The 13,941-nt window shown below is 32.9% G+C and overlaps 2 protein-coding genes and 1 long non-coding RNA gene across 4 annotated transcripts in view; 1 reads left to right on the top strand and 2 right to left on the bottom strand.

Annotated features, from left to right (window-relative positions):
* The window catches only part of LOC117178129, a 53,140-nt gene extending 51,411 nt beyond the window's left edge, over nt 1-1,729 (bottom strand). The window contains exon 1 of the long non-coding RNA XR_004467803.1: nt 1,563-1,729. This is a non-coding gene — a long non-coding RNA (uncharacterized LOC117178129). The remainder of the gene's footprint in view (nt 1-1,562) is intronic.
* Nucleotides 1-13,941, top strand: part of LOC117178127 — a 406,121-nt gene that overhangs the window by 294,305 nt on the left and 97,875 nt on the right. The gene's annotated exons all lie outside the window — the stretch shown is intronic.
* Nucleotides 1-13,941, bottom strand: part of LOC117178128 — a 311,787-nt gene that overhangs the window by 262,501 nt on the left and 35,345 nt on the right. The gene's annotated exons all lie outside the window — the stretch shown is intronic.

Genomic DNA, 13,941 nt, shown 5'->3' with positions numbered 1-13,941 from the left:
ACTTTCTCGATAAGTATTTTCAGTATAACTTCGAGAAAATATATTAGACTGGCGTGAGACAGCCCCATTCCTACTGACTGATTCAGAAAATTGTCGTTTACCAACTCTATCCTGACTAATAGGGCTTCTGACAGTTGTATTAAAATATGAATTATAACCTAGACTAGGGTGATGATTATTAGAATCCTGTCTAGAAAAGGAAGTAGGCAAAGGGTCTACAAAATTAGGGTTTTGTCTTTGGGGGTTAGGGTTTTCATTTGAATTTAAATTTATCAATGAAGCGCGATTGAAAATTATTTCATCTAATGTGACACAGACTTTGGATGATATTTCTGATACATTATCTTGAGCTGCTATTAAATTTCCACCTTGATTTTGCAGAAAAAATGGCTTGAGCATTTTCAAACGTATTATCATCAACATTAATAGGGGTTGGTACTGGATCTTGATCATGGGGATTAGGAATTAGATTAGTCACTAGTTCTATAACAGGATCTTCTATATTTGGAATATTTAGAATCCTAAGTAACATATTTCGCTTAGCTGTTAAATTTCCTACAACCGGAAGTCCCCGAATTCGCAATTCTTCAGACAATTCTTCTCTACTCAGCTGATATATCCAAAAAATATTTGGTTCCACTTGCATGTTGATAGCCATTTTCATGTATTTAATAATTAAATCAGGTCATAAAAATAATAAGGCGCCAAATTCTTACCACAATATTTTTATTGGAATTTACAGAAATATATTTGGCCCCCTTCGGCGTTGTTCAATGTAATTTTAAATAAATAATTATTTGGGCACCAGATCTACTGAGATCAACTAAATTCAGACTTTATTAAAATAACACAATAAATCAAAATAAAATAGTAATAGTTTACAACTGCGGAAGAATAGCGAAACTCAGTCTAAAAAAATGGTAGAGAGGGAGGTTTTGTAGTTCAAGGCTATTTTAAATGTAAAAGAGATACGATACTGAAATGAATAGTAATCAACATAAAATTATAACAAGTTTAAAAAGTTTAATAACTTAGTAAGCATAAGAAATTATAAAAAGTCACACAAAATAAGGGGGAAACAATTATGATAATGATCGAGTTCAAAATATATACTAACAAACAAAATGGTTCTATCTATATATGACTTAACGCTAACCTAGGGTTATGCTCTTTTATCCGGTATTCCGGAATTGTTTCTTTTTTGAATAACACAAACAGCAAAAGAAAAATAGAGATGGACACAATGATGTTTAGGGAAATAAAGTAAATTAATTTACAACAAATATTTACTAAATTTAATAATAGATCAAGAGAATCAATACTGGAAGGGTCGAAATATCATACGAGGAACAAAATTCAGGGTAACATAGGAAAATTAACATGCAAATAAAAAAGTATATTACATATAATCAATAAATTTAATTAGTTCATTCAATAAAGGAAAAGTCCAATGTTTGTACCCGAAATCAAATAATTAAGCAAAATAATTATTTCAAAGAACAGAAAGGGCTACAACACAAAGGATATTACCCTCCAATGAATAGACAAAATAATCTTCTCACCAAATGTTTGCCAGAATAATCATAGATCATACTCAAATGGGCAGGAACCACATTCATATCCACGCGAAACGAAAATTACACAAAATCACAACTCAATGTTTTATAATAAAACTGTAAGATTCTTCCTCGAAGACTGCTGACAAAAGAGGCAGGATCTCCAAAATTTTCTTGACTTTATAGGTTCTCTCTAGCAACTAGTTTGTTTGACTCTTGTTTTAATTTCTTCTGTTTTAAACTTATTGATTTCTCTACTAACTTCCGACTAGTCCAAAATTTAAATCTGCGAAACTCATCAGGGCTGTAACTGGGAAGGGTTCCAATGCTACCAAATGGAAATAAACTTCGGAACTGGCAACTCGCAGTTGATCCAGTTCGATCCAAAAGATGATAAATTATTATGATTCTCCTCTGAATAAATCTATACTAATAGCTGGCTATCAAAATTACATGAGAAATTATTTTGACACACGGAAATATATAGATGACTCTTCGGGCACCAGCTAAGGAATTTCTTCTAGCTTGCTAAAATTACACAATAAATCCTTCCAAGGAGATGGCAAGATCTTGAGTCCCAAAAATAGAGAAATAAATGTTTAAAGGGAGAAACGCAGCAATTAAAATTTCGCACGCAATGGTTGGGAATCGAACGCATAAACCTAAGCACGCAAGTCAATAATCTTAACCACTACACTGTTACACGAGTTGCGATCTGTAAAATAATTTTGAAATGCATTTGTAACTGAGGGTAGCGACCTCAGAGACGACTTCTGAATACGCGACCATGCCATCGCGGCACACAACAAAAGTTCTAGCATTTACCTCATATCAATATGTCAGCTGAAACAGTCACGGAACAAATTCACGTCTTGCTCCAATGTTGAAATATGGAGTAGTGTGACGAATGTCACAGAAATGTCAAAAAGTCATGTTTTTTAGGTGATCCAATCCATTCATTGCCGATTGCGTCGTGAATTCACCCGGTGCTCCGTGCGGATAGGTTGTGTAGCGACTTTATGTAGGAACGAGCTAAGTAAACCAATGGGATCGGTAGCATGTACCGATCATTCGGCAATGTCCGCTGCACCATTGCTATAATCTCGATTCAGTCGATTTTACATGTCGTGCAGTATGTAATACGACGGAATAGAGGTTTATCTTCCTGAAGGATAACCGTTTAATTAACCTCAATTTCATTGTGACATTTACGAAATACTAAGTGATTTTAACATTTTGACCCTCTTATTAAGAGCAATTTATACTGTTATGGTTACAATAAATGTTACATTTCTTTTTTCTGCGTGTATAGTGACGTATTTATTTATAGGTTAGGTCCAGATTTTGGAATTTATATGCACTATTTCATGAAATTGATAGTTCCAGGTACCTGTAAGGTTGATAGTGATAAAAAATACAATTTACCTATCAAAAGAAATTACGAATACTGTTTTAATATAGTAAAAATGTATAAAAAAGGATTTTCGTGAACAAATTTTCAAGCGTCTTCACATACTTTAAAAATTGGGTCTCTTTTCTCTTTATGAAAATAATTGAATAAAATCCTTTTAGATCGTTCGCACAAATAATATGCAATTCATATGATTCAAGTATAATAAATATAAATATCATAATTTTTTTACATGTAGCACGCGTATGACACAATGGCCTAACCTATAAACGTCATTCACAACGTTCTTCTTCTGATAATCTTCTCAAAGGTTTATTTCAATATGAGTACTTGCCGCTTTGAATTTAACACGAGAACAATAATTTACTCAAATTTTCATCAATTTCCAAAAATATTCTAAAATTTTCAAAAAATGGTCCAAAAGTTTGTATTGTGTGGTGCACAGTTAGAACGAATGAGTTAGCATGTCAGAGTTTTCCATTTTTTTTCGTATTACCAACATTTTTTTTTGATCATGCAAATTATTTAGGGTCTAAAGCGATCCTGCCCAGGACCATAATAGGGGGCTTATTATGGAAGTCCTCTCAATTAAAACGGTTGCCATATTCGGACCATAATAGGTCCGGATGGGGGCAACCCTAATAAAGGTGAGCTTTTGGGGCCCCTAACAAAGCCCCAATATTATTAAGGAATATTAGGACAATTTTTATACAAATAAAAGAACACAATCCAGGAACACCGTGCAGTCTTCGAGGTTATAAAGAAGTTAATACATTAAATTAAATAAATTAACGTGGATTTTAGTGAGCTGTGAAATTATTCAAATTTTACAACGTCACAATACTGTTACATCGCTATCTTCAAATTTGATTTTCTCGGAAGAGATTAACTTCTTTGGATCAGTCGCGTACCTTCCTTACCGCGAAACCTCGCATTGCGGGGAGGCCTCTTTCTGTGAGGGGTCCATTACGGCCAGTGGCAAAATCATATTTTAATTTCAATTTTATACCTTCTTATGCATTTTTAAATAATTATTTATTTGAATTATAAAAATTTGAAAAAATATATTAACCATTTTCTAATTATTTGAACAAATATAATTTATTTAAACAATTATTTTTCAAAAAATATTTTAAACCCGCATTTTATAAATTAAACTTGACATTCTATTATTATGAGGAGTAGTACATTCTGCTAAAAGCTTTATGGCAGTGTTTATACAATTAATTTTTTTCCTTCCACATTGCTTTTCAATTGAGCATGGATTGCTAACAAATAAACATTGTTTAAACAGTGACACGACGTTCTTAACCACATTAACTACTCAAAATCATTCAATATTATGTTTAATTTAGAATTTTTAACCCAATAGTTTTCAATAGATTTCAGTGTAATTCAACGAATTTGAACAATTTTAAATTTTAAGAGAATACTTAAAACCATTTTAAAACATCACATAAGATTTCCAAAATGACAAGAAACAAATCTCAATGTAATATTTAATTTTAAAATTAATAAAAAACGTTTTAATACTTTTCAAGATTTCTGAAAATTTATTAAATATTAAAATTTTGTTTAAGTTTTGAAAGGTCCTAACAATATCCTAAACTGGTTTAGAAATATTGCGAAATCTTGTCGACTGATGAAAAAACGTAACCTTATGGATTATTGCAGTTACAATACATAATGATTTTTAGTATACTAAACGAAGTAAACGTTTCATAAAAATTACTTCACGCAGAAAATATAGATTCAACTTATGCACTCAAAATCTCAAACACCGGAAGGAAACATTCGAAAAAGTGCCGAATTGAGTATGAAAAGTGTAAGGCAGAAGCTACACAAATATATCAAAAGTGTGGTATTGAACCAGTCTGTAGAAAAACGGAAACCAAGGCGTAAAAAGCATTTTGATATTAGTGAAGAATTTTTAAGAATCAATACCTTTAATCACAACTTAAGGTTTCTAAGGTCTAACTAGACGTTGCGAATACATAATTTACAGAGAAATTGCAGATTCGATATCATGAGGATTTCACAAAAGAATTTCCCTTGCAAGTCATCAACTTTATCCCATTTTTTGAATGGTAACGGGTTCAATGAGACGTCAACAGTATAAGATGTTTCCCGCACTTCACTCATTGAATACAGCTTCATAGAAAGCGATTTTTCAGAAGTTAAGCTAATTAAAGTTTATAAACTCCTATTTACGGAATAAAATACATTAAAGTCGATTCCTAAATCTTTTTCTACTGACCATCGAACTTCATGATGCAAAATAATTGGATATCGAAATTGTTATTTTTAAGTCAGAACTGTGTATAATTTATGATATAAATTGTCTAAAATAAAAATAATTTTTAATATATTATATCTCGGGGGCAAGTTCATTTTTGCAGAAAATTGAGCAATAATCAGAAAATATTATATTGATTCAAGCATTTATTAAAAGATAGATTGTATTGGTCAATTATAGCAATAAGAAAATAATTTAATGATAATATTTATATATAATATATATATTCAGGTTAATATATAATTATAAATAAATTATAATAATTATAAATTAATTAATTATTATTATTATTATTATTATTAATTAATTATTATTAAATAATTAAATAAATAAATTATAAATATATAATTCAGGTTTTAACTTAATTGCAACATACTGTGCATGGTTTAACATTTTATTTCTAAACTAATAATTTCAATCGGAAATATGCGAACAAATAAATTTAAGGACCGAATCCATTTAAAATCAGACAGAATTTTACACTTGAAATCGCAGAATCTCTCAGAGACGAAATATGTCGTTTTTTAGAAGGAATTAGGCGATACGTATTGTTCCCATTTTTTTCTTTAAATATCTATAACTTGTGAACAAATTAAAGATATTCCCTGCTTCATTTTAATAGTGTTTAGAATCTTCTTTCTTAACCGGCGCGAAAATTAACAAAGGTTAAAAATGAAAAAAATTGCAGCTGTTTTACTAAAAAAATCGATTTTCTCAACAACAAAAAACACGACCATAAATTTTTTCAAATTTTTTTACTCTAATAAAGAATATATCTTATGAGTTTGGTGCTGACTGAATAACTTTTGTGGTCAGGAGACTTTTTTTCTTACAATCAAATTTTATACTCTTTCGCGGAAACAATGAAAAATAGGAAAAAAATATTTTTTTAATGTTTGCATGTCTAAACAAGTTCTATGAAAAATGTCTCCTGTTATTTTGCGATAAATTCCATCATTTACGAGAGAAATTCAAAAATTATATTTGTAGAAAAGAAATTCCCCTGGCCTCAAAAATAGTTCAGCCGGCATGATGATGATAAAATGTTTCTTATGGTATATATTGGCGGAAATTGTAAAAAAATATCCAACAAAATAAGAGGTGAATTTTTCCAGAAACTTTTTTTTATTTTTACATTCTCATCCAGAGAAGGTATTAGATTTGTGTAAAATGTGACCCCCCGCCCCGTTTTTGTCAAATGTCAACGTTTGGAGACCCCCTGAATCCGAAAAACAGGTTTTTACGAATGTGTCTATCTGTGTTTCTGTGTGTGTTTGCATGTATGTGTGTATGTGTGTGTGGGTGGATGTTTCGTTTGTTAGTACGATAACTTTCGACAGAATTGACAGATTGGATTGGCCTTTAGTATACTCTTTTAGTGTCCTCAAGTGAAGATCAAATTCGTTAGCCAGCCGTTTTTGCATAGAAATTCAAAAAGTGACCGTATTTTGAAAATTTTTGAAACCACTTTTTTTTAAATTCAAAAATTTTCTGTACGGATATTCATAATATTCAGACAGACGAACAATGCATCCTCATGACTTTTTTCTATAAAACTAAAATTTACCAGAGTTATATCATTTACAAAATTCCCAAGAAACACACGAAAATCAACATTTTAAGCCAAATCACGCACGATATGGAAAAAAGTCAGGAGAAGAAATATCTTTCTTTTTTACTTCCCTAAAAAATTATTTTCACAACTTTTTGAATTTTTTTGAAAAATCGAAAATTCAAATTCAGCAGCATAAAAAAATAATTGAAAATCAAAAACTTCACTTTGCAGTTAAACTGTGCAAAATAGTTGAAAAGATGGCAAGACAAAATTTGTGCATTTTAAAAAGATCTACAAATTTGTAGGAAATCACTTTTTGATATCATACGTATTTTGTGTTTTAGTCGTGAAAAACTATATTGACAATAAAAAATTCGCCCGCTGCGTAGGCACATTCTTATCACAACTTATCTTTTGTAATTTTCTTGTTCGTCTCGTGTGTGGGTTTTCAAAAAATTTACTTTTTTTTAATGTTCTTCATGCTATTTTTCACGATTCGAACGAAAAACAGAACTACCAAAACATTTTTCATGACAAGTTAATTAATTTTTACATTCTCATCAAGAGATGTTATTAGATGTGTGTAAAATTTGACCCCCCCCCCCCCCCCCCGTTATGTCAAAAGTCTACGTTTTGAGACCCCCTGAATCCAAAAACAGGTTTGCACGAATGTGTCTGTCTGTGCGTGTGTTGTTGTCTGGGTCTGTTTGTCTGTAGATTTTCAGTTCTTCTTTATTCATAATGTGTCTCCTAAGGCTTTGCATGACTTTCATTCCTTACAATCTTTCCGCTTATATCTATATTTCTTCAATCTTCTTCTTTCTATATATACAATTATTTACAACTATTTACATGAGTCTTACATCTAGTTCCTTATCTCTATTTCCTGCAATAGCGCAATTTAGGACTTATTAGCAAACGAGTGAGCGAACGAACGAAAAGGATAGTGCAAGCGATAGAGAGAGCATGAGAACGCAAACGCAGCTTAGTCTACTTAACTTTTACCTTGCCATTACTTACAATCCACCTTCTATCTCCCCAGCCCTTTTCTAAATACTTTGGAACTCCTTTCTTTTTTATTATCTTGTACCATTTATTGTATTTTGATTCCTCAATCATCCCCTATCTTTCTATTAATTGTCTTTCCCTCTCCCTTTTTTCCAATTCTTCACAGTTTACTCAAGTCCCGTCTTCTATTTCTCTATCATTTAAGAACTTCCTCCTTTCTTCTTCACATTTCATTAATTCGATCGCTCTCCCTCTCGTCTCTTTTACCTCCATCAAACACTTTCTCGTCAACTCCCCTCCCTTTCACTCCCTCAGTTTCGTCTTAAATTTCCATGCCCTTTTTTCAGCTCTAATACTTAACGTATACCTATGCGCCTCTTCTCTCACCATATATCCTGGCGTCCTCCAGTCTACCCCTAGTGTCCACCTTATATACCTTTCTTGTAAACTCTCAATATATTTCCTTTCTTTCCATCCCTACATCTCTGCTCCATAACCTAATACCGGCCATACCAGCGTATCAAATAACCACATTCTCCTTCTCCAATTTTTTTTAACCTTCTTTTTGCTATTCCCCGTATCTGTTTCATTAGCCCTGCTGCTTTTTTATCCTTTCTCTTCTATGAGCTGTATGATCTCCGTTCGTTTGCAGGATATATCCCAAATATTTATATTCTTTTATTTCTTGTAACTTTATTCCCTTCCATCCCCTTGTCCATTCTTTCTTGCTTCCTCCTCCTTTTCTAAACCTCATTATCTTTGTATTTTCTGCGTTTACATTCAGCTTTTTCCCATCTAAGTATTTCTCTAATCCTGTAATTAATCCCGCCATCCCTTCTTTATCCTCTGCCATCAACACTATGTCGTCTGCGTACGCCAGTGTATATATCTTTTCCTTCCCTATTCTAACTCCTCCCCAACCTTTTCTCCTCATTTCTTCTTCCAAGTCTGATATTAATAAATTAAATAAAAGTGGGCCCAAAGGACATCCTTGTCTCACACCTCTCAACAACCAGAAACTATCTCCTGCTTACTCTCCTACCTTTACCCTGCTTTTTGTCTCTAAAAATTTCTAATACTCTCTTTATTAATCCCTCTCTTATCCCCTTTTTTACCATAACTTTTTCTATTTCACCTCGGTCTAATAAGTCAAACGCCGCCTTTAAGACCACGAACATTGCTATCATTGTCCCTTTTTCCATTTTAATTCTCTTATTTACTAGATATTTCAGAACATAGATGACGTCCATTACTCCCATTCCTTTTCTAAACCCTGTCTGATTCGGTGACTCGATCATTTTTTCTTCAGCTTCTATTTTCAATCTCTCCAACAAAATAGTTACACGTACTTTATACAGTGTTGGCATCAAGGTCCCCCCCCCCCCCCCCATAATCTTGAACCTCCTCTCCTTTTCCTTTCTTTATCATTGGTATCACTACTCCTTCTTTCCTTAACTCTGGCCACCCCTCTCCTCTATATACTCTATTACACATTATCCATGCCCATTCCTCCAGTTCCTCCCCTCCATATTTCCATACTTTATTTGGAATCTCATCTATACCAGGTGCCTTTCCATCTTTCATTATTCCTAAAACCTCAACTATTCGTTCCCTTGATATGTCCTCTTCCTCATCTCTTTCTCTACCATATTTTCACCCCTTTATAACTTTTCTCTCTACTCCTCCTAGCAAATTCAAAAAATATTTCTTCCATTCTACCATTTCAATATCTTGGTTTACTCTTTTTCTTCTGTTTCTTTCTCTATTTATTACCTTCCATACGTCTTCTTCCGACCTAGCATTCTCCGCCTCTTCCTCAAACCTTTTATTCTCTTCCTCTTTCTTTTGATAACACAACTCAGTATACTCTTTCTTTTTTCCTATATTCTTCCCCACTACTTTTTTCTTTTCTCCACTTTCTTCCTTCCTTTCCGACCTTTTTTTCTCTTTACAGTCCTCATCCTACCTACTTCTATTCCCCCTTTACCAACTTCATTTTTGGTTGTGCACTCTCATCCTATTTTTATTTCTCCTATCATTTTTTCCATCTCCTCGTCGACAATTCCCTCTCCAATTTTGATATTTCTGACGTTTTCTCTAAACTGTTTTTTCCTTCTCTTGACCAATCTTCTTTTCCTATACTTCTTACATTTGCTCCCCTTTTATTCATATTGTTATTGCTTTTTCCCCTCTAATGACGCTTTGAAAGGAAAGTGATCTGAATCAATATAATCACTTACTTCTAGTTTCTTAACCTTTTCTCTTACCTCATCATCCACTATCACATAATCAATTGCCGTTCCCCTTTCACCTCCTGAGCGTGTATATTCTCCTTCCTCATCTCCTTCTATATTTCAGTTTAAGATATACCATCCCAACTCCTCAAATCTCTTCAACAACTTTTTTTCCTCCTCATTTAGTCCCTTATCTTTGGAATTTCTTCCTCTCTCTTCTCTCCATTCCCTTCCTCCTCTGCCACCCGTTCTCACATTGATATCCCCATCTATTATCAGCCTACTCTCTTCTTTATTTTCTTCAATCATTTCTTTCATCTCCTATGCTTTCTCCTGCATGTAACCATTCACATAAACCTCCACTACCTTTCACTTCTCTCCTCCCATCATTACCTCTTCTACTATTAATCCTTTTTTTTTTGTTCTTTCCTGTCTTTCTTATCTTTCCCTGTTATACATTGATTCCTTACTCCCATGACCCTTCCTCCCATTGCCATTTGTAATCTCTTGGTAACCTTCCCTTACTCTTTCCTATCCATTTTCATCTAGCCATGCCTCCATCATTAAGACTACATCCCATTGTATCAAATTTCTCATAAACTCCCTACCCTTTCTCTCCAATCCTGCTATATTCCAGTACCCAATCTTCTATTCTTGCCTACTTTGGTTTCTCATCTTTTTACCTTCCCACTATTTCTTATTTTCCTAACTCCTGTTCCTTCCTCTCCTAGTTTCCCTGCACCTCATTTCTTACTATCTGTTCCCTTTCTTCATCACAATCCCACCACACTCCGTCTATCTGTATTCTCCCATACTTAACCCATGTTCTCTTTCCCTTTTTTTTCATCTTCCGCTGTTTTCCTAAATTTATATTGCATCTTCCTTTCTTCCAATGTCAAATCATCCTCTGTTGTCTCTGGACTTCCATATAATAACCTGTTCTTCTTTCTATTCTTTGTTCTATTTTTCTCAGCCTTTCCATCTCCTTATTCTCACTCTCGCCCCAGCGGCGATCTAAACATTTTTTTATATTTCGCGCTCGCCCCGATATCTTCCTTCTCTTCACTGCTTTCCCTCTCCCCTCTCTACCCTTTAATAAAAGCCTCAATTGAACCTACGCTTTTTACTCTTAATCTTTCCTTTTCTATAGTTTTCTTATACTTTCCCCTTGCCTTCCTTTCCTTGATATCCTCTTTCGGCATACTGAACACTTCCTGCTCTAGATCTATTTCTTCCGCGACGATACTCGCTCCGCTAGCTATGAATCAAATTCAAAATCTCCCGCCTTCTATGCTTCGCTGCCTCTATCTACCGTCGCGATGTGGTACCTGTCTCGACTTTCTTTGTCACTACCCAACCCCGCTACTACCAACCCGATCAACACAGTCCTCTCACCCCGTCACAAATCTCCCAACAAACTTCCATACAAATCTGTCTCAATTCTCCAAAATACCTACCTCCCCTTTTCAATCTCATAATCCCTCAATTAATTTCTCACATACACACCCTTCTACACTCTTCCATATTCCACTCACCTCAAATTTCACCATAATATCAGAAAAACTCAGATCCAAGATTGGATTGGCTTTCGGTATACTCGTTTATTGTCCTCAAATAAAAGTCGAATTCGTTAGCCAGCCATTTTGGATAGAAATTCAGAAAGAGAGCGTATTTTGAAAATTTTTGAGACCAGTTTTTTCAAAATTCAAAAATTTTCTGTACGGATATTCATAGTATTCAAACAGATGAACAATTTATCCTAATGACTTTTTTTTTATAAATCCAAAATTTACCAGAGTCATAGCATTTACAAAATATCAAAAACACAAGAAAATCAACATTTTAAGCCAAATAACGCACGATATGGAAAAAAGTCGTGATAAGAAACCTTTTTCCTTCTTTAATTTTCTACACTATTATTCTTACAACTTTTTGAATTTGTTTCAAAAATCGAAAATTCAAACTTTGACAGCATAAAAAAATATTGGAAAATCCAAAATTTCATTTTGCGGTTAAACTATGCAAAATAGGTGAAAAGATCGCTAGACAAAAGTTGTGCATTTTAAAAAGATCTACAAATTTGTTTGATTTGACTCGTTAATAGCATGGGTGTTATGTGTTTTCATCGTGAAAAACCATATTGACAATAAAAAATCAGCCCGCTGCGTAGGCACATTCTCATCACAGCTTATCCTTTTTAATTTTCTTATTCGTCTCGTGTATGGGTTTTTAAAAAATTTACTTTTTTCTAAATATTTTAAATGCTATTTTTCACAATTCGAACGAGAAACTGAATTGCCAAAACATTATTCATAACATATTAATTAATTTTTACAATCTCATCAAGAGAAGGTATTAGCTTTGTGTAAAATTTGACCCCCCCCCCGTTTTTGTCAAATTTCTACGTTTTAAGACCCCCTGAATCCAAAAAACAGGTTTGTACGAATTTGTCTGTCTTTCTGTGTGTGGGTGTGACTGCGGCTGTGCGTCTGTCGATTTTTAGTTTGTCAGCACCATAACTTTTGAAAGAATTGACAGATTGGATTGGCCTTCGGTATACTCTTTTAATGTCCTCAAATAAAGATCGAATTCGTTAGCCAGCCATTTTGGAGAGAAATTCAAAAAGACAGCGTATTTTGAAAATTTTTGAAACCAGTTTTTTTCAAAATTCAAAATTTTTCTGTACGGATATTCATATTCTTCAAACAGACGAACAATTTATCCTAATGACTTTTTTCTATTAAACCAAAATTTGCTAGAGTTATAGCATTTACAAAATTCCAAGAAACACATGAAAATCAACATTTGGAGCCAAATAACGCACGATATGGAAAAAAATATTTTCTCTTAACTGAAAATGCTGAAAATTTGTATGAGAATGATATTTATCATCGAAAATTACTAAATATTGTCGATTAATAAGTCATTATAAACATTTGCATCAATAATTAATGAAAGCTTGTGTATTCAACAGTCATGTAGGTGACTGAGTATCACAACAAATTATAAGAATAAAATATTTTCTATCGTTAAGAACAAATATTATAAATGAAACAAGAATTTGAAAAATATATTAAAATATATATTTAATAATTATGATCAAATTTACTGATGGTTATTAAATTTTTATTTGAGTATTGCGGTTAATTTATTTGCAACATGATTTTATGGAGAAAATAATTGAGTGGCCAGAAACGAAAAGGGTCCGAGCGCTCGAAAACGCGAAAAAGTTTTGTCCAAACGCCTTGTGATATCAAAATTTCGAAATTCAAAAAATGAAATTTATACAAATATTTTCTTGTAGAGAATGACAAGATGGAACTTTTTTTTCTTTAGAGTTTTTCAATCCGATTTATATTTTTGATAATAAAAAGGAAAAAGTGATTAGAAAATGTTGCCAAATTTAATTATTTTTTGAAACATAAATCGTCTCAACTCAAACAAATATTATCGAAACTTTCTGAAATTTGGTATACACATGCATTATACCCTAGCGATGCCTACGATGTGGATAATTAAGTTTAAAAATGCTAATTGTTCAATAATAATTAATTGCAAATGGAGACCTGACGGTAAGCACGTTTTCTTAGTTTCAACGACAAAAAGTATCGAGTGAACTTCAAAGTTGAAACAACTTCCAGTGAGACATTTGTTCCTTAACATTGGAGGAAGATTTCCTGCAACTTTCAGGTTAATTCATTGAAAATTGAGGGAAATATCCATTTTGTAAGAAAACAGGCGATGCCATATACTATTGCATCGTTGGCAGTTTCAAGCAGTTCTCAACGTTAGTACTCTCGCTTGTCGGTTTTTGATTCGCAATCATGAAACCAATAATAAATGGAACTAATATTTCAATATAAACTTAGCGACTAGTATAT

Source organism: Belonocnema kinseyi, chromosome 8, assembly GCF_010883055.1.
Source record: "Belonocnema kinseyi isolate 2016_QV_RU_SX_M_011 chromosome 8, B_treatae_v1, whole genome shotgun sequence".
NCBI lineage: Eukaryota > Metazoa > Arthropoda > Insecta > Hymenoptera > Cynipidae > Belonocnema > Belonocnema kinseyi.
This window is presented reverse-complemented; position numbering and strand designations above follow the sequence as displayed.